The sequence below is a fragment of the Monomorium pharaonis genome, chromosome 4 (assembly GCF_013373865.1).
Source record: "Monomorium pharaonis isolate MP-MQ-018 chromosome 4, ASM1337386v2, whole genome shotgun sequence".
In the NCBI taxonomy this organism is placed as follows: Eukaryota; Metazoa; Arthropoda; class Insecta; order Hymenoptera; family Formicidae; genus Monomorium; species Monomorium pharaonis.
In genome coordinates, this window is record NC_050470.1 from 29,680,362 (window position 1) to 29,700,157 (window position 19,796).

Below are 19,796 nucleotides of genomic sequence, written 5' to 3' on the forward strand. Positions count from 1 at the left end.
GGAGTACACGTGAAAGCCATTAAGTCGGACATAACGGAGGCAGCAGGGGGAGGAGAAGGGAGAAATAGTAGCCCACAGTCCGATTTAGTGCGCACTAACCGGCTTCCCGTAGTTAACGTACTCCGCGCGCTATCTGGGAAGTGTGTTACGCTGATATAAGAGTTATTATCTAACCTTGACGCGCTCGCGAAATCCCATGCGGGCCCCCGAATTTTGCGAGCACGTGTCGCGGATACGCACCGAAATCTACAGTCGTTATCGAAGACGATGACGCACAGCGTTCCCCTACCCCCTGTCCATTATTTTTAGTCACAAACCCACAATCGTATTATATATGTATGTGTATACATATACTTTTTTCAGGCGATATAGACACGTAACGTGAGGCACGATTAATCGTGCGTTTGAGTAACGCCATTAGCCGTGAAACGTTACGTCCGAACCCCACTCAATTAACCGCGTGGCGCCGCAAACTGTTTACGCTCGCGAATCAGTTTTTGCAACGAGAGAGAAAGAGAGAGAGAGAGAGAGAGAGCTGGCAAACGAGCGTATCAAATGTTGTTGCACAGTATCAGTGTTTTGCATTCGCGTCGGGATTAATCGCAAGATAACTTCTGAGAAGAACGTTAAGTAAACATTATCAACCCTTCGCACCTACCCTATTTTCCGCTGCTCAATCAGATAAAGGTACATTACGTCTTTCTAAGAATTTTTGGACTCTAAAGAATCTGAAAAAAATTGTGATATACTCTTTGAATATTTACCTAGCTTAATCTACACGTCAAATGTCTAGATAGATACTGCGACGATATACAAGCTCGTATCCGTTTGACAACAAGGTAATAAATATTGCTAATTTACATGTATCTCTCTCGTTAGGGTCATTAATACGAGAGAACAATATTGAGCAATTCACACCTGATCCTATCCCCGCACGCTGCGATAGAAAAAAATTCAACGTGTCTAAAGCCGCGGTTAAGAGAGAAAACATCTGGTCCAGAGCGCAGCAGCTCGTCACGCGACGTCGCTGAATTAATAATTGGCATCATAAAACGCGCGATTTATACGCTGCGGCGCTCAGCCAACGTGGGGCCTGATCTAACATTGTTGCGCAAACAGTAGGCGTCGTATACGGTGCGAATAAGTTTTCGTAACCGAACACCGACCCGATACACACAACAGTGTATCGAGAGTCCAGGTCGGTCGTTACAGCAGCGACGGATTACGTTTCTAGGAAGTGCTCTACCACGCACTTGACACCTTCCCCTTCGCTCGCCACCGCACTGTCGCGGCGCAAAGAAAAGTATCGTCTCCCGCAACCTGCCTTCTCCTATCCGCCTCTTCCTGCGCTGCCGCGTCGACGAGCCGCGTCTGCTATTTACTACGTCGGCGACTACCAAGTGGCAGAGTCGATTAGTCAGCGTTTCCACGAATCGCACCGTCCGTTCGCGGTAATATCACGTTGCGCCGATCAGAGGCAAGTGTGCTTCCTCCCGCTTTGCTGAAAATAGCAGCGAGCGAGCGCGCGCGCACTTGCCACCGAACAGACGTATCTTTGACTCCTCTGTTTTCCTCGCGGTTATTGATGAACGGCCAACCGATCGGACGACCGCACCACCAGAAATCGTAAGAGCGGAATCCTGTTGCATCGACGAAGACGCGGAGCAAGTGTGGCGACGACGTGTTTTCATCGAAAATACGCGCTTCAACGCACAGTGCCACGATTATGCAAACCTGTCACGTTTATCGCTAATCGCTCGACACAGAAGCCTGACCTATCCCAATGCATCGGCCGATATCGTTTCTTTGATTCGTTATCGCGAATTAAGGAGCCCGATACGCAAGTCGCGTCGATAATCTATCAGGGTACGAAGGAATTGCCACCCTTCGTCGTACGGCGATCAGAAGTCGCCAATTTTTATTTTTATTTTCTCTTCTCACCGAGAGTCGACGCCGCTGTCAGAACATTGATGACATCACCGGGAACGTATATAGCGATAAATGCATCGAGGAAAACATTGCCAGTTGCAACGGAATATTGTGGAAGATTATTTCAGGCGACTTACGTCAGCACACTTTATCGAATGCCTGACCTAGGTCGTGATACCTACTCTATGAGGAGAGAAATTTTTAGCTCGTGCACCGCATGGATGGCAACCGAATCTGTTTTGAAGAGAGATTCAAGCCCGAAATAAAACAAAATTCAAACGATAAAAAAGAAAATCTAAAGCACTCTAATGTACTCCTGTATTTTTTATGTTATATAAAATGTAAACTTGTGGCATTTTTTAATAAACCTTATTAACCTTATTAAATCATGTAATGTAAAAAAAGTGTTGATATTATTGGCAAAGCTTTATTAATTTTTACTCTGATAGAAAACAATAATATTAGTATTAACTACATACTTATAATAATGTCTATGAAGAAAACTGTACTATAAATTATATAGCATATGGTTACTATTATTATTACTAATGTTATAGCAATAATTACTAATATTATAACAATAAAAATGATATACTCAGATATAACTATTTTCTATGCAATTAAAGTCACAAGTACAACACATATCTTTGTCAGTTTTCAGATTTATTTTTTGATAAATCATCTTTTTTCAGGAACATGCTAATACATCTTTTGACATCTCGACAAAAGTATGAACTGTATGCGAGTTCAGGGACACGTGAAATTTACGATCGAGAAACGGTCATGTAGAGATGCGCGGCTTGAGTCATCGAAAAATTTAGCGTATTGAAACCCGATAGCAGATTTTTATAGAAACAAGAAACTTCGATTCTAGATCAAATCATCCAGACTTATATGAATATATTATCTGTTTTTATGCGTTTATCTCCGTCGCGTCGTGATAAAGTCGTTTCGATCCTATCACGTAACGAACTTGCAAAATCCCCCCAAATGCAGTTGCATCCAAATTGCAAATTTTTCACAAACTTCGAAATACGCGAGAAACAACATCGCAAAGTTAAATTGTTATCGTAGCTCGTCTCCTTTTAATCAAATCTGTGTACTTGTGTTATTTATATCCATAATCAATCTGCTTATGTGTGTGAAATCTAGAACGTACATAATTCGCTGACTTGTATATGTGTCGTAACTAAAAATATTCTCGGATCTATATTCATAATATAGTAACAGATACGACCGCTTGATATTGGATTTTATTTTTATCTCGCGCAGCTATATAAAAAAAAAAAAAAGATCTGTGTTATCGTGAACCGAGTGTCGCATTCGAGGATAAGTGCGAAGCGTGAGACTGTATACGTGACTTTGTCTACAAACAAGATAGAGATTGGAATGCTATCGTTTCAAGTGTTTATCGATAGATACTCAAGCAACTTTGTATTAATTGGCTACCATCACGGCCGCGAGAAAATATCTCCCGTTCGCAACGTATCAGTTTTTTTTCACATTACGGTGTGCTAAAGCGTGACTTTACATTTCGTATTCCGAGCCAATTGTAGTTTCCCTCCCAGCGTCGGCAATTTAACGGAAAGACGATATACAGTTTCGGGGAGGGTAATCTGTATAGGCATTTTTCCAAGTGGGAGACGTCATCTTGTTTACCGTGTTTAGCGGCGGCCGCTATTTACGTGCGCAAAGTTCTAAAAAAAGGCCAAAACGACAGAAGCGAAAGTGAAACTGAGCGGAGCAGCACGGAGCACCGTGTGTGGCGTTCGACACATTTTTTTTTTTCGCCGGAGGCTTTATCGCATTTTTGCGCAGTTAGGCGATAACGTGCTCGCGAGATGCCCTTCCGTCACCGGCATTTCACACACAACACAACACCACACACACACACAATGATAAGCGGTAAAATACGCATCTATGTATCCGCCAATGTACGCACGCAAAACTAAGCGCCACTGGGCGTGTCGTAAATGACATGCTCGTGACACATCCCCGCGTAAGTGTGTGCAAATATTTTTTTGTGGATACGCATGTATGTGTGTGTGTGTGCGTATCTGCGTACGTGAATCGGACCCGTGCCGGAATGCAGAGCCACGGTAAATAAAGACCTCGCACGACCGCGAAGAAGCTAACCCGATAAGACTTCGCCGAAGATCTCCAAGGATGGAGATAAATTCTGCGAACTCGTTAATATTCAAGAGAGCCGAGTGGGATAAAATTATACTTATTTTCCTGGCAAGTAAGGCGAGCGAGATCCGCGGTTGAGGCGGTGAAAGATTAATGTATCGTTCGTACGTACGAGTATTCGGCAAGCACACAATTTGATTGCAAGAAATAATAGAGATGTATTTTTAAGAATCATTAAACAAGTTACTTAATGGACAAGTAGCGGCATAAATAAGTCAGCGTAAGTAGTATGAGCGTGAAAATGTTTCTTTAAAAGAAATCTACAGCAAGAAGTCAAACGTCGCCTTATTATCGATTCCCATTAAAGTAGCGGCGCGATTAATTCTTCGTTCGTAAACTTGTGTGCGACAAACTGGCGATATAAAAGCTCAAGAGTGTTTTCGATGAGAAATGAGATAATTGATATCATTCTCGGAATTAAACGACATGTAAAAAAATTTACATATGCACCAGTGTTGCATAACATTCCAAATTAATCGGCTTTATTTTCATTCAAGAAATAAAGTTCTTTTTTTAGACTTCCTTCATTAAAATATCTCGATGTTGCTTTCACCTGTATTTAAATAAACGTATTTATCGTGCGTGTGTCTTTCTTGTCGGTGTAAAATCGTAGGATTTCGGATTTACGTATCGTTCGCGCGTACGCCCTTGTCAGCAGAACGGCAAATTCGTGCGCCGGACTGACGAGAGGTGTTTCGAGTTACAGAGATCAAAGCACGCGCAAACTTTGTTGTTAACGCGCGAGCAGGGAGGATTGGGACGCGGGTACGCGGATGGTTATCGGTAAGCCGAAAGTGTCCATAAGGGATTGCCGGGTAACGAGATAGCGTCAGCGAGGAGAGAGAGAGGATCGAACGTGTATAGATTCGATGTGTCTTGGCGTCCCCGATGTCCTTGAGCGGCGCGGATGAGACTCTCCTGAATTCGCTTCACGAATTACTTACGAAGCACGTGAGGATCTTGCTAAAGACGATGCCAGCCAGCTGCCACGTGCAATTTCTACAGACAACGACGACGACGACGACGAACACCGCGCCTCTTGTACGTGTCTCGTCTACGTGGCACGATGAAAAGGAATCTTTTGCAGCTCACGACTTAAATCCCCCCTAAAACGGGTCGCAGGTGTGCGTTAATGAGTCGGGCAACGATAATGGAAACGACGGTACGGCTAAGCACACACAATGGACCGACCGGTCCGCCGTCGTTTGTGGTTTTCTCTCCAACAAGTCGATGTCGCGTGAAAATTTGTACAGGCTGCTTCTTTAGCACTTAACCCGTCCTAAGAAACTTACTTTACGCGAACAAGGTAAACGCATTCGATGCTGCGCGAGCTTCTTTCCCATCGCACATATGGGGCTTCGGTCACTCCGAGAATAAGGGAAGAAATGTCGCATATAGATGTCGCATAGATTTCCGAAATAACACAAATCCAGATCTCGCAGATGCAAAATAGAGAGATAAACGTCACAAATTTTTTTTCAAAACGTGCAGTTTTAAAAATCTGTACCGACGTTTTCTCTTTAATACTCGTTGAATCTCTCTGGAAGAGAAGCTCTCTCACATTATGCATCGTAAAATGTATTCGGAATACAATCTGTTTTTTACGGTCCTTTTATTTCTTCACGTGCTATTAGCCGAAACTGGTTTTAAATATGATTTCGCATTACATAAACACGCCCACGATCGCATTTTTTTTATAGAATATAAATGTAATATACGGCCTTCTTTTTGTCGAAGATAAAATCCTCATGTGAAGCATAATTTCTGCTTTGAAAAAGAGAAAGAGAGAAACATTGAGATACAAGACCAGAACCAAAAGAATCGAGGACCGGTTCTTCCGGCGGCGAGAAGATGCGATTTCCGTCTATTAATAGACGGCATAAACACAGAGAGAAGCAGAATGACGATACGAGGAGGCTCGCTCGCTCACTCGTTCGCGCGGCGAAGAAAAACAAGCTTCACGGATGACAGCCACGAGAAGACATTGATGGCCGCCGGTTGTGTCGGTTACGTGCGTCGAATCACGATGCAAAATCCCCCCTCGGTGCATTCGTCCGCGAGAGAGCGCCTGCATGTTCCCGATTTAATTGTATGCTAATGCCGCGATCCGAGCGTGAAAGCGGTAGCCGAGCGTTCGTTAATTAAAACGAGGACGATCGAGAGGCGGGGACTCGATTTGCAAATCGCTGTCGCATCTAATCTAGGCAAGACATTCATTAATTTCATCATCGCGCGAAGGATACGAGGTATAATGAATCCCGTCGATTATCGCAAAAGTGTCTTTTTACGCGACAATTACATTGGACGATTAATATTTTAGAAATCTTTCCCGCAGATGTAGGATGATGATATCGACACGTGCCTACAAGTTTCAAAAAAACTTCGGTATCAGCCGTAGGATGTTTTTTCTCCTTTCTCTTTCGCTCTGTTTCTTCGCTGTGTCAACGTGCCCCGTCTCGCCCTCGCTCATGTCTCGTTGCGCGACCTTGTGTGCACATAAACTATCCCTCGCGGCTATTGAATCGAAACTAGTATATCTTAGAGCACGCCGAGGAAAACGTCGCGCAAAGTACAGCACCGGCTATGGAACTGTTTATACACCATGGAAGGCAAAAGGGGAAAGGGATCCGTCAAACGTGTGTCCGCAAACACGACGAGCCAACTGCTCTCCCAATCTCCCTTTCGCTGCGTTTCGTTCGGGGCCGAAGCCGAAGCTTTTGTCGCCGACACGAGCCATCTTTGAGGGTCAATGTCAACGGCACACCGTCGATAGCGAGAGCCTGGTTGGACGATGCCTGGAAGGGAGATACGATTTCGGGTGTCACGTCCAGGAACGCGTCCTCTTCCTCTTCCGCCGCCTCCTCCCCTCCATACCGACAGAGACCATCATTGGATTGTTGCATTGCTTTGTGTGACACGCACTCGACTAACTCGTCACCGAAACCGTCACCGGCGAATCGGGGGAGAAAAGCGAATGCGACAATCGTGGGAGACTACGTTCGTGGTAGTACAGCTAGTTACGCAGAGCGGAGATCGTTGTTTGTGTACAAGGCTATCAGTTAACAAAATTGATACTTGATTACGATCAGAATAAAAAATATTACTGCTCTGCGTGGCGTATCCTGTAGAGATGTGCAAATTATTCGACATTTTTAAATCTACATTGAGAAAAAAGTTGTTAATTTGACTACATTTTTCAACTTGAATTTATATATTATATTACAATCAGATATGCAAATACTTGAATTAAAGTTCAAATATTTCATGTATTTAAATTAAATGCATAAATACTTGGACTGAAGAAATCAATTTAAGCAAGTTGAAAAATTCAGTCAAGTTACCATTTTTTTATTAGTGTAAAAACATATCAAATATAATTCACACACCTTTATAATCTTGTTTACAATGTATTATACAATAAAATATTCCTAATTATACAAGAGTGTATATTTCCACTATATATTTTAACTAAATTTTGCTGTTTAATTTTACGACATGCGAAATTTCGGAGATCCGTTCACTTAGATTTAGCCAGATTAAAAAAACAGTATTACGAATACTCTCAGTCGAGTATCGACAGTAGTTGCAGTTAAAAGGAAGAGAATCGGGGCAATGTTGAGGACACGAGTCATCCAATAAACCGAAATAGTGTCGGCGGATAAGGAGCTTTTTTTTCCTCGTCGGGACACGTACGCACGTGAGAAAAAGGAAGTCGAACGATCGTGTAAGAAGGTCCTTGTAAGCGGACTTATCCCCCGACGCGATAACGGAACCCCGAATGAATCTCGCCAAAGAGAGAGGATTACCTGAGAACTCGTCTAAAGGTTAATCCTTCCCCTCGTCCCCGCCACGCAGTTATACAACGCGGGCAACTCCCTGGATTATATGCTCACGTGCTCTAGAAAGCACGAATTCCCGCCAGATTTGAGAGAGAGAGAGAGTGAGACAGAGAGAGAAAGAAGCGACGTACTCTAAACCTCCTAAGTAATCGCGTTTCATTTCGAATATTTGAGACCCTCATTATAGTTTGCACCTCTTTCCGAGCTCAGCGGACATCATCAAGAATAATATAGATCAAGTTTTAACCAAGTAATTACAGAATGCTTTAATCACGAAAACTTTTATTTACTGCCAAAAATTTAAAATTTTTAATTTCCGACAAACCGCTCTCTCGTTAATTAAAGGCTCTCAAATTAAAGTGTGCGCCGCGATAAGCAATTACTCTGATACATTCTTTTATTTATAATAAAGTATATCAAAAGTATCTTATCATTCAGTACACTTTATCTGTAATAATATATGACATTTTACAGATATGTAGCACGTCGGATCACAGTAATAGAAAAAAAATTCCATTACAACAATTAATAGTAACTGGCAAATTTTTCTCACGGCAAAAGTTTCCCCGGCCCGCGTACTCGGAAAATACATGCGAAAATACGAGCGCGGTAGGCCATAATTATTTAGCAAATTATTGCAAAACGTATTATCAGGCATCAAATATATAAACAGTGAAGTATACACGCGAGGCGCTTCGTATCACATATCCATATGTTACGATACACACCACGCACGTGAGGCAAAGAGATGAAAGATAAAGAGATGAGAGAAAAGAGCACAGAGAGGAGGAGAAACATTTTTCGCTATAATTAAATGTGGCTGGTAAAAGTTTCCCCTATTTTCCGAAGCGCGTAGCCGCAAATTGCATACGAGCGCCGAATGAACAGTGTATCGTGCACGCGAGGAAAATGCGAGCTACGTGTGTCTCTCTTTCTCCCCCTCTTGGGCGAAGCAAACACGACGTTAACAAACCAATTAGCAGTAAACCACCCCCAGGCCAGTAATAATTTACACACTTGTGCGCGGAGTATACACATATACGAGTGCGAGGAGGCGCGGCGGCGGCGGATCTTTCTCGTCTGGTTCTCCTCGTCCTCCTTAACTCTCGCCTTCGAGGAATCCGATGAGACGGACGAGACGAAGCGAGAGAAACGCGAAGAGGGCGGAAGACCGGAGCGCGGGCGACGGCCAAGATAACGGGATCGCGTAAATAAGGATCCGGGCGCTGCCAGAACGAAGCTGGCTGGCTGGTTGGGCTGCTTGGCTGGCGTTTTAGGCCGGTGATTTAGCCGGCGGGTCGTCGTAGGGACGCGATACAACCGACCGAACGTGTTTGAGAGAGCACACCATTCCCCCCGTTCCTTGTCGCAGCATCCGCTACGCGTCTCGAGAAAAAGGGAACGCAAGAGAACACAGGTAAGGCGGAGGTGGTGCTGGGAGGAAGAGGGAACGTAAGATTGAGATTTAACCGTAGTCGGTTCCTGCGGGAGAGCTTCGCACCATCGAGGAAGGCTTTGAAATATACGAGACCGTCTGCTATCCTCCCGGGGAAAATGGAAGCGACGCGGCACATTCCGCTGCGATTGTCAGCGCTGACGATACGTGGATCTGCATTTGCCCGGGGAATTCCTTGACGATCGATTATCGTATATGTAAAGACACTTGCACGACTGATATTGTTTTTGTTTTACGGCACTTTAGCGATTCGGATCAGCCTCATCAATTATCACCGTTGTTCCGGACTTGTATGAATTTAATAAATGTCGCTTATCATATCCTATAAATTTTAATAAAGCATCGAGATAAGAAAAATAATTGCAATAACGTAATATTATTATGATTTACAGTCATTAGACTTAACCATATTCTTATATAGTTAATATAAATTATAGTCTGTTTAAACTATATTAAAGTTCTCGTAATCATAATATTAGTCTATATAATTTACAATATGGTTACCGTAATCAAAAATGAAGATTAGAATATAGTACCATAAAACAATCATTATAAATATTACTATAAACACATAGTTATTATTATCGATATTGTAGCAATTACTATAAAAATGATATTCCTGACTATTAATGCCTGATATATATTTTACTATGCAATTATGGTCGCAAATATCACACATTTTTTCTCATTGAGGCAATTTCCATATTATTCAATTGTATTCAATGAAACATAACTCAATCTCTGAGAAATTGATGTTATCTTTTCATAATCAAATGCATAAAACTATCTTTTTATGTAGATTTCAGGAAAAAAAATGTACGATACTTCTGACAATCAGCAAAACAAAGTTTGTAATGTTCTCTAACATATATTTGATCATGTATTTGATCATATAAGATAATGAAATCGCGGCAAAGTGAGGGCGGCTGCCTTTTGACACACATTCAAAGTATCCTTACCAACTTGTGTGAACAGGATATTCTGGCATCGAATTACATATTCCGTAACACGCTCATGTAACGTTATAATACCGCGAAGCCTCTCTCTGTTTCTGTCGAGACAATGAGAGGGTTCGGAGCAATCTTCCATGAGAAATTCGAGCTCGGATCGAGTCACGCGGATCAGCACGAATTATGATCGTCGAAAAAAAGACCGTTGTAACGCCGGGAAGCCTTGCCAACGCGAAAACGATTTCTGATATCGATCGTAATGCGTAAAATGTCTACTTGGTCTAATATGTATTCACATTTCTCATTTATCACATTCAATACTTTTTGTAACGATGACCACGTGATTTCGCTTTTATATCATGTTAATATTAAATAATGACATTGTTCGCCTCTACGAAAATAATTGTACAACCAGAAAATAGAAAATCACGTGACAATGTTATTAAAAATATATTAAACACTGCAGCGCAATTGAAGATGCTCTCAAGTCTGATCTTTCCTCCTTCTCGTCCGTTAATTTAGCCGGGGACGAAAAGTTTTGACAAACACGCCTCGCAAGAGCGAAACGCAATTTCCTTAATTACCGCAATTCGGCAAATCGACCGAAAATGCGACACCGTTCCCACCGTAATACCGTCCGTCCGTCCGTCACATGTCGGACAAGTTTAACGCAATTAAACTCGCCGAGGGATGTAATTTTTAAGTAATCGCCGTCCCCGAAAGTCAAAAGCGCGTGAAAATTCCGCCGAGGGATGCGCGCAATGACTATTCGGCTTATTACTTTGAGAAGCTTATAGCTTCTGGAATTCCGACGAAAATTTAACCGATTTTCGCGGCCGAGCGTTAATTCCGCCGAGTATATAGACGAGAACTTAATAGTCTCAACTTGCACGTCCAAAACACTTTTCAGCACACAAGTTTTGAAATTAAATAGTGGCATAGCACATATATACATGTATTAATATGCTTAAATAAAAAATAAATGTTAAATATATTTTTTTTTTAAATTAAATTGAATTGTAAATTAAATTTCACTATAAATTAAATTTATCTACAATGGACAACGTTGAAGTAGTTATCATCTCTTTATACCTCTTTAAATGTTAAATCATGAATTTCTAATTAAAACGCAGATTACTACAAATAAATAAGTATAAATTTAGATTAATTTATTTTGTGCTGCAAATTACTTTTTCCCACATTTTGCATATGAAACTAGTTTCAACGAGATGGTTGAGTCAGGTTATGCAAAAAGAAACGGAAAAAAAAAAAAACAAGAAACGTGTTGGAAACAATATTGCCTTCATTCACGCAACCGTCGGTCGACGAATCGAAATGCCCGCGGAGTGCATCTATTGTTCCCAAATATAACTTCGATTTTTCTAACGCGATTTGTATTCATGACGATCTTATTGCGGACGTTCAATATGCAAGCAGGCTCGTCGGAGCGATAAAATTTCGCCTTCGCGAAAAGCTACGCCGAAACGATAGGAAACCGCGCGAAGAAACGTACGGAAGAAATACAAAGGAGAGGAAGGAGGACAGGAACGGCTCGGCTGCAGTTCATGAATGTTAATGACGTACGAGTAGGCATGGAGTCCTATCCTTCTCTCTGTTTCTCTTTCTTTCTTTCTTCACCCCCTCCTTGTCCGCCTCCTTCACAACCATCTCGTACGATCCATACATATTTACATGAATTTGGCAAACAGCTCGTTACGAATGCGACGAATGCCATATACGCGCGTGCATGCAAACGTGAGCGCGCGTGTGAAACGCGTGTGTTTGGGTCAACGTGTGAAGGCCGTTTTAGCGGCGGCGGCGCCGCCGCCTTGCGCGACTTCACGAGCTGAATGCGACGAGACCGAAATTGATTTTTGATTCGTAATTGCCGCGCCTCGGTCACGAGGCTTTGAGAATCGTTGACAGAGTTCATTATTATCCCGACCTTCGTATCGATTATCTCACACACTGGGGAAAAAAAACAACTAGTATATTATGTCACTCTTGTCGAGGCCACTCATCTTCCTCTAATGACAAACATCAGCGACAAGTACCTATCGATAACAGCGTCGGATTGATTGAAGAACTTTCTGAAAAAATTTGAAACACGCGTTTTAGCAAAAGAAACGTCCCTCAAATTTCATCTCGGCTTTTTACGTCAACTTTCTTGTTGAGCTGGTCGATTGTTTAACAAAACATACGCTTCTAATGAACTGGTCTTTATTATTAACGTGAGAGAGGGATAAAAGTTTCAACTTCGCGGGTGACACTGAATATAATGAAGTCTAATCCCTTTATAAACTTACGTAGCTATGCGAAAATAGTGAAGAACACCACGCGCCTTCGTTTAACAAAAAGTAATTTCAACTCGCGCTCCGTGCGGAAATTACTTTTTGCGCGTTATCAGCAATGAAGATAGGAAACATTTTCCACTCGTGCAAAACGCGCTTTGTGCACAAATGTCGCTTTGTACTTTGGGACGGTGACATTACCTTCCGTAGTGTCGATATTCGCGTCTAGTAACCATTTTCTTCCATTGTTGAGAATTTGTAAGGAAATGTCTCAGAAGAATATTTAGTTTCTCATCTTCCATATTTTATTATTACGTAAAAATTGAGAACACGACATGAAAACTTGAGACGTAAAGGAAAAGAGAAAATGTTATTTTTAAAAAAATGTCACGATAATATGCTAACGATAAGTTGCTAATCAGTATTGATATTTCTCAGTCAATTATTGACATTTCGATGGAATATCGACATTATTTTACCAGCCATTGCTGCTTTTCTTCAATAACTAGCAAATTCATGCAGTTCTGCCAACGGCGTGCCCGGAATGTCTTATCCAGCGGAAAGGGAAAAAAAAAGGCGCGAGCGATAATAACGAGAGAATCCTGTTGGATTTGACGACGAGACGAGGAGCGAGAGAGTGTATCTCCCTCGGAGGGAATTTAATTAAGAGCAACTTCCACCTTTTCAAAAAGAAATGCGCGCGCGAGAGGGAGGAACATCTCGCCCCGTCGTCTTTAAGGCATCCTTGGGGCGTTTCTTGGCCTCGGGGTCGGGGTTCAGGGTCAATCCCCAAACTCGTCGCTCTCCTCTCTCGATTCCCCTGCGCCCCGTCGGCTCACTTCCACGATTACTTCGCGATTCTTTACAGATGTCGTCTCCGCTGCAGGTGGATGCGATTGCGAGGCGCAAATGACGCTTTTTTTGTAGGTGCATTCGACGCGATAGCGACAGCAAACGTAGTTGTAATAAAAATTACATTAGCTCGATCGTATTCATAGGAAATTTGATCTTGATAATATCTTTTCAATCGTATGGTAAATATAATAATATTATTAATAATAACTATATACTTATAATGATTACTTTAAAGTACAGCTTACATTAAAATCTCCATTTTGGTAACCATATTATAAGTTGCATAAACCAATATGCTAATGATTATAAAAACTTAAATTTAATTTGAGCAAACTACAATATATATTGTTGAATAAAAATATAATTAGATCCAAAAATGACTATAAATTATAGCAATTTTTATGATTACTGCAATTTATGATTACTGTTATTTTTTCTCTCGGTGTATTTTATTTTATGACGCTTGACTCCTTAATTTTTTTCAGGCCCTACTTTATGTTTTAATGGCCTCCATTGAAAACGATACGTTTGATACATCGTTGCAAATTGCACGGACATGATCGCATACAAACGATTACATCTGCGTATTCGTAACGCGTGCACCTATAATACACGTGCGACGCGGGCAGGCAATTCGTTTGTGAAACGCAATCGACGAGTGTTAATCCATACGCGTCCGTTGCAAGCTTGCAATTATAGACAGATTAATCACGATCGCGCGCATGCGATCAACAGCCCTGCAATTTGACTACCTCTTCGCCTGCCACTCACTTTCGTATGATGCAAATGGTATAACGGAACTAATTGACCGAAAATTTGAAATGCAAATTTCATCGCAAATATATGCAATATTTCGAATATACACAATCACGCAGTTAAATTCCTGCGGATGTAACCGCAATTAGCGCATATCCGTGTTAAATGAACGTATGTGTGCAAAACTTAAGAGTATGAATACAGAGTGTGCAATGCAGCAATTCCATGTACCGAGGAACAATTATCTCAAAGTTATCGGCCACACGCTTTACCGGGAAGTGCAATCCCTTAATCGCCTTAGTGTCCAGATTTAACTGCCGCAATGTAAGATAGATACCTTATCGTTATCGTAAACCTAGACCCGTGACATTTCCTGAGAAAGTTTATATGGCCTGACGTCGCGAATGAATGCACCGCATATATACACTTATAGTATCATTCCGACTAATTTTTTTATTTCTCCCGGCACACCGTTTCGCCCATGCGCGATTTGCAAATTCAATGCACGCTTTGTCGGAGAAACTTGGTAGTATGTGGAACGCGCGAGTGCTCGAAATAGAAAACTGGCATACGCGCACAGATTAGACCGAGATCAACACGCGGAAAATAGAGAAAGATTTTGCAATTTCAAATACCATGCGTTCTTCCATTTTTTTCCCCTTTTTTTTCATTCTTTCAAAGGAAAACTTTTATTAAATAATTTATAAAAGAATTAATGCTCCTCGGCAACAACAGTTTCTCTGTACTCGCAATAGCAATTTGCTTTCAGATTCAGGCTATTAGAACTCCACGGATTCTCCTTAATAGTTTTGTGAGCGTTCATGCGTGTCCCCCAACGTCTAGAGACCGGGCCGCGGCTAAGTGGGAGAGAAGCGAAATAAAGATGAAATTTATAAGCCTGCAAAAAAATCGTCCGGTACGCCCCCCAATAAATATTTACGCATGAAAGATGTCGCACGAGAAAAACATTCGCGCGACGTTTTCCGAGGGTATAGAGTGGAAAGGGTCTACGGATGAGAAACGTAGAACGTTTTCCGTCTGCGATTTATTTCCAGTTAAAATCCGAGCCCTCCTCGCGGCGAGCTCTCGTCGCGCGCCGCAGCAACGGCGAAAATTTATAGATCCGCGCGCCGGTCTTTCCGTAAAAGACGTCCGTAATGGTCACGGCGGCGAGGAGAGGAGGCGAAAGAGCCTGCAAAAAGAAGGAAAAAAAAGAAGGGAAAACGCTATCATAACGCACGGCATAAACGGCCGCAACGTTCCCGAGAATAGCGCCCTATTGCGCTATATTGCGCGACGAACGGAAGGGGCGGAGGTTTTCGCGCGCGCCCCTCTCCCCTAGCGTTGCGTTACACATCGTAAGGATCCTCAGAATTCGTGATCAACAACATCCGTAACGATATCTCGAAACGGAGACTCACACTATGGCCATCACCCACAGGATTTAGAATAAAAATGGAGCTCACAGTTGCAAGGAACGTCGCGGCGCGTAGAAGAATCTCGTGTGTGTGTGTGTGTGTGCGCGCGTAGGTGTGAATTATTCCGTCGACTTCGCATCTTCACCTTTTAATTGCGGGACGTAAAACGCGGTGAATGTGTCAGGAGGATAGGGGGACAGAGTCCGGAACACAAAGGAAATTCGTGCGGAAAATTTGCGGCCTCGCGTAAATTTTACGCCATCGCGCTAACAACGTAATTATATTGGAAATAAGAGCGTTAAGTTTCATCATTGTTTTATTATTTATACACACAGAAAGATTTATTTTCATGCTAAGAAAAGCAGTTTTTTTTTCTTTTATTTAAGTAACGGTTATCTTTGCAGAGAATCTCTCAACCTTGACGAATAGTCTTAAAATACATTCGTTGTTCACTAGAAACAAATAAGATTTACTTGAAATAAATTTCTGTGTACACATAAAGAAATATGTACTTAAATTTAAAAAGTATTACTTATTTCAAATTATTAATAAGTTTGTATGCCTGCAAATTTATCACAAGTACGTTATAAGTAAGAAATTTATTCAAAATATATTCCAAATCCCTAGTAATTTAACTTTAATTAAAAATATTAAGTTAAAGTAAACATTCGATTTACTTATTACTTTGACTGTTCTTCAATTCAATTTTATAATATTCTTAGGGAAAGTATAAATTCTATTTTCAAGCATATAATAATGAGTTTTCTAAAATTTGTGATAAATATATTTTAAGACTATTCAAGGAAATATTCTTTATTGAAGAGATAATCGTTATTTATTAGAAGAATAAAAGTAAATTGAGTAATCGCTCTTCTTGACGATAAATAAAAATTTTTCTGTATCTTTCAAAGTGAACGAGGCTAAAAATGTGCAAAATCAATGCTTAAGTTTAATAAAATAATAAAATATTTAACCAAAAAAAAAAAAAAATTATCACGCCTAAAAACTAATTACAATTAATTTTTATAAGTTATTCCTCCAGAAGAAATAATCTATCGAGCGATCTCGAAAAATTAAAGGAGAAACAAATAATAAATGCAATCCTTGGAAACGTGTTAATTGAAGAAACTTGGGACGCAGATAAGCTGCAAAGAGAGCGAGTCGCGAGTGAGACGTCGAGATATCGAAAGATCAACAAGCAATATCCGACCGCAATACGCAGAAATTAACGAAGATTTTTTCGATGACGCGCGAAAAGGTTGTACAGGCGAGCGGGGTTGCGAGTTTTTAGCAGCATCCTCAGCTCTCGACGCTCTCTCTCTCTCTCTCTCTATCTCTTTAAATGCATCGTGTGGTGGCGTGATTCCATGCCGTTGGCCTTGAGAGCTGCTAGAGCGTTCAGGCTCCTCCTCGCTCGATGGCCCTGAGAAGGTGGCCACGGTCAAGGTTACAAGCATCCTCCTCCCTCCTCTCTCTCTCTCTTTCGTCTTCTTCTCCCTCTTGCCTAACGTTAGCGATCGCATACGTGCATTCGTGCACGCGTCACACTCGCACGCACGCAGATGGTGTACACATAACAAGCTCCACAACGGGTCCCGACCGCCCTACTCAAAAGGCCTACCTAACTCGCCGTTGCATCTCGGTTGAATGTGCATGTGAACCCGCCTCAAGGGTACCACCCGAAACGAAAACGAAACCGGGAATGCAGGCCTGAAAGCCTCGCTAGCCATCGTGCTCGAAGAAAACTCGAAATCAATGCGAGCGATGTAATATTTCTAATAATTTTAATGTATTTATTCGTATTATAAATTCAAAGGTCTTAACGATGCGGAATTATGTCAAAAACAGCATTGATATTCACTTCACATTTACCGTTTAAGAGTAAATTGTTTTTTTTTTCCTATTCATTCCATTTATAGAATCAAAACAACAGCTAATAAATTTGAACGCGAAAAAAGCGAATAAATTTGAATAGCAATTAGATAAAATTGAAAATTACCGATTCAGAGATTTTTCAACTTGACGCTAAATTATTTCTTGCCGCACTTGCATCAGCGACATTTAGCAAGAGATAAATCGCGTTGATCACGAGCGAGCGAGCTCTCTCCATCGAGCCAAACAGACAGCGTAGGTCAGAAGTCTGGAAAAATTCGACGTCGTACAAGCAGCGGCGAAGGAGGCCCAGGAGGGTTCCCGGCCCGTCGAACTGGAGGAACATAAACAGAAATAGGACAGGTTTCCAAGGCTGCTGCACCTATATATAGGATGCACACACGCGCACTGAGTGGAACACGCTGCCGTAATCGTCCATGGTGTGCCGTCTCCCTCTCTTTCTCTCGCCCTGCCCTCCGTCTTCTCGCTCTCTTACCGGAGGTCTAGAGCAACCTAATACACCCGGACACACACACACACACACACACACATACGTAAACACACCATGCCCGACGCTCTACTGAGAGCGACCTACGCGCGACGAGAAAACAGACCAACGACGACGGCGTTCATTCATGCCCTCTCGAACGTGCGTCCGGAGAGTTGCTTTACGACACGCGGACGCGAACAACGACTCGCCCCTTCGTTTCCTCCCTCACCCTCCTCCTGTCCGACGTTCTTTTATTTCCCTCGTGCAAAATACACGTCGCAGAAACGCGTGAATCGCCGCGTCGAGAAGGAAAAAAACATGTATTACGATTTTCAAGACCGCGTGCGCGTGTTGCGTCTCGTAACGTTGTGGTAGTCATAATACAGGAGTCTGTGTTTGAAATCTTTACGGACGTTAGTCCCGTGATTCGAATTAGAAATTGGCACGCGTTCTCTCGCGATCTAAGCGCCGTATTGCGAGCTAAACAAAGGAATTACGTTGATAATCGTGGTGCGTTCGTTACGGAACTCTCGAAGCTCTAAACAAAGACACCGCCAGTCGTCCGAACGATTCACCGAGCTCGGCAACGAAAACATTTTTCGTTTGCCAAAAAGTCAAGATTTTAAGACAAAAATGCGCGCAAAATTCATATTAATGCACATATAGACGCTAGTTCCAATTAGTTTCATATGTTCTTTAAACTCTGATTAATAAGATGCTCTTTCTTCGAAACGCTCTCGAAAAGCGCCATGGAGATGCCCGCATATTTCGAAAGTTCGGCGAGTGCGCGAACCGGTTTTCGCGAGCAACGATTAATATCGAAAAAAGCCAGTGGAGCAAATTGACCGGGCGGTTAAGATCGCTATTGAATTTGCGCAAATTCCTCCGTCCTTCTCGCCCGAAGAAAAATCCCCTCGGTGTCGAGTTTCACAAAGCGGCGAATCGGAATCGATTTGTCTTCGCGAGAAGTTGAATGTCGGTCGCTGCCTTCGTCACCTCGCGAGACCTCGCCATTCGAATGTTCGCGATACTGTTTCTTCAGCGGGATACAATTTCATTCTCCCTTTTTCTTTTTTTGTCATCCCGAAGCTTCCGCCTTGTCCCAATTCCGGGAATCGAGCGTGTCTTCCGAGAAGCCACACCATCATTTGGGCACCATCTGCCGCGACAGAAATCGCGCGCGCGCGCGGTACGCTTTTATCTAAATATTTGGAGACCGTAAAACGCCGCGGCGGCGAGCGACAAACTCATAAAAGAAACGGCTAGATTAGGCTCGTGGATTACGTAAGAGGGAACCAAGTAGCAAAAGTATTCGAAACCGAATCTAATTTTCGTCGCTACGTGTTTTATTCGCACGTGGCTCGTACGATTTACACAACCGACACATACATATATATACGTACGAATTTAAAGTAGAAAATATCCTGGATTTTTCGAATTTCGTGATTTATACGTTCTCGCAAAACAAATTTACTTTTGCATTAAAAAAGAGAAAAATGTTTTTTTCATACATCGGTCCCTTCTCGGCCACGCCCAATTTTTTTACAATCACGAGCAACACGTATCTGGAGTTTTTCTTTTTGCGTGCAATCTTCAAATCCAATCCACATACGCGTTTCTCGTGCTTTTTTTTTTTAATCGCGTCGAAAGGCTTCGCTCTCACGCGTCTGCTTTAAGGTGTCGTCTTCCCCGGAAGACACACCCACACAAGGATACACGCGACCGTGAGAGGTTTCGAAAACGGGGAAAA

The 19,796-nt window shown here is 42.1% G+C and overlaps 1 protein-coding gene across 2 annotated transcripts in view; it reads right to left on the minus strand.

Annotated features, from left to right (window-relative positions):
* LOC105834468 (headcase protein) overlaps positions 1-19,796 on the minus strand; it is a 161,477-nt gene that overhangs the window by 139,218 nt on the left and 2,463 nt on the right. The gene's annotated exons all lie outside the window — the stretch shown is intronic.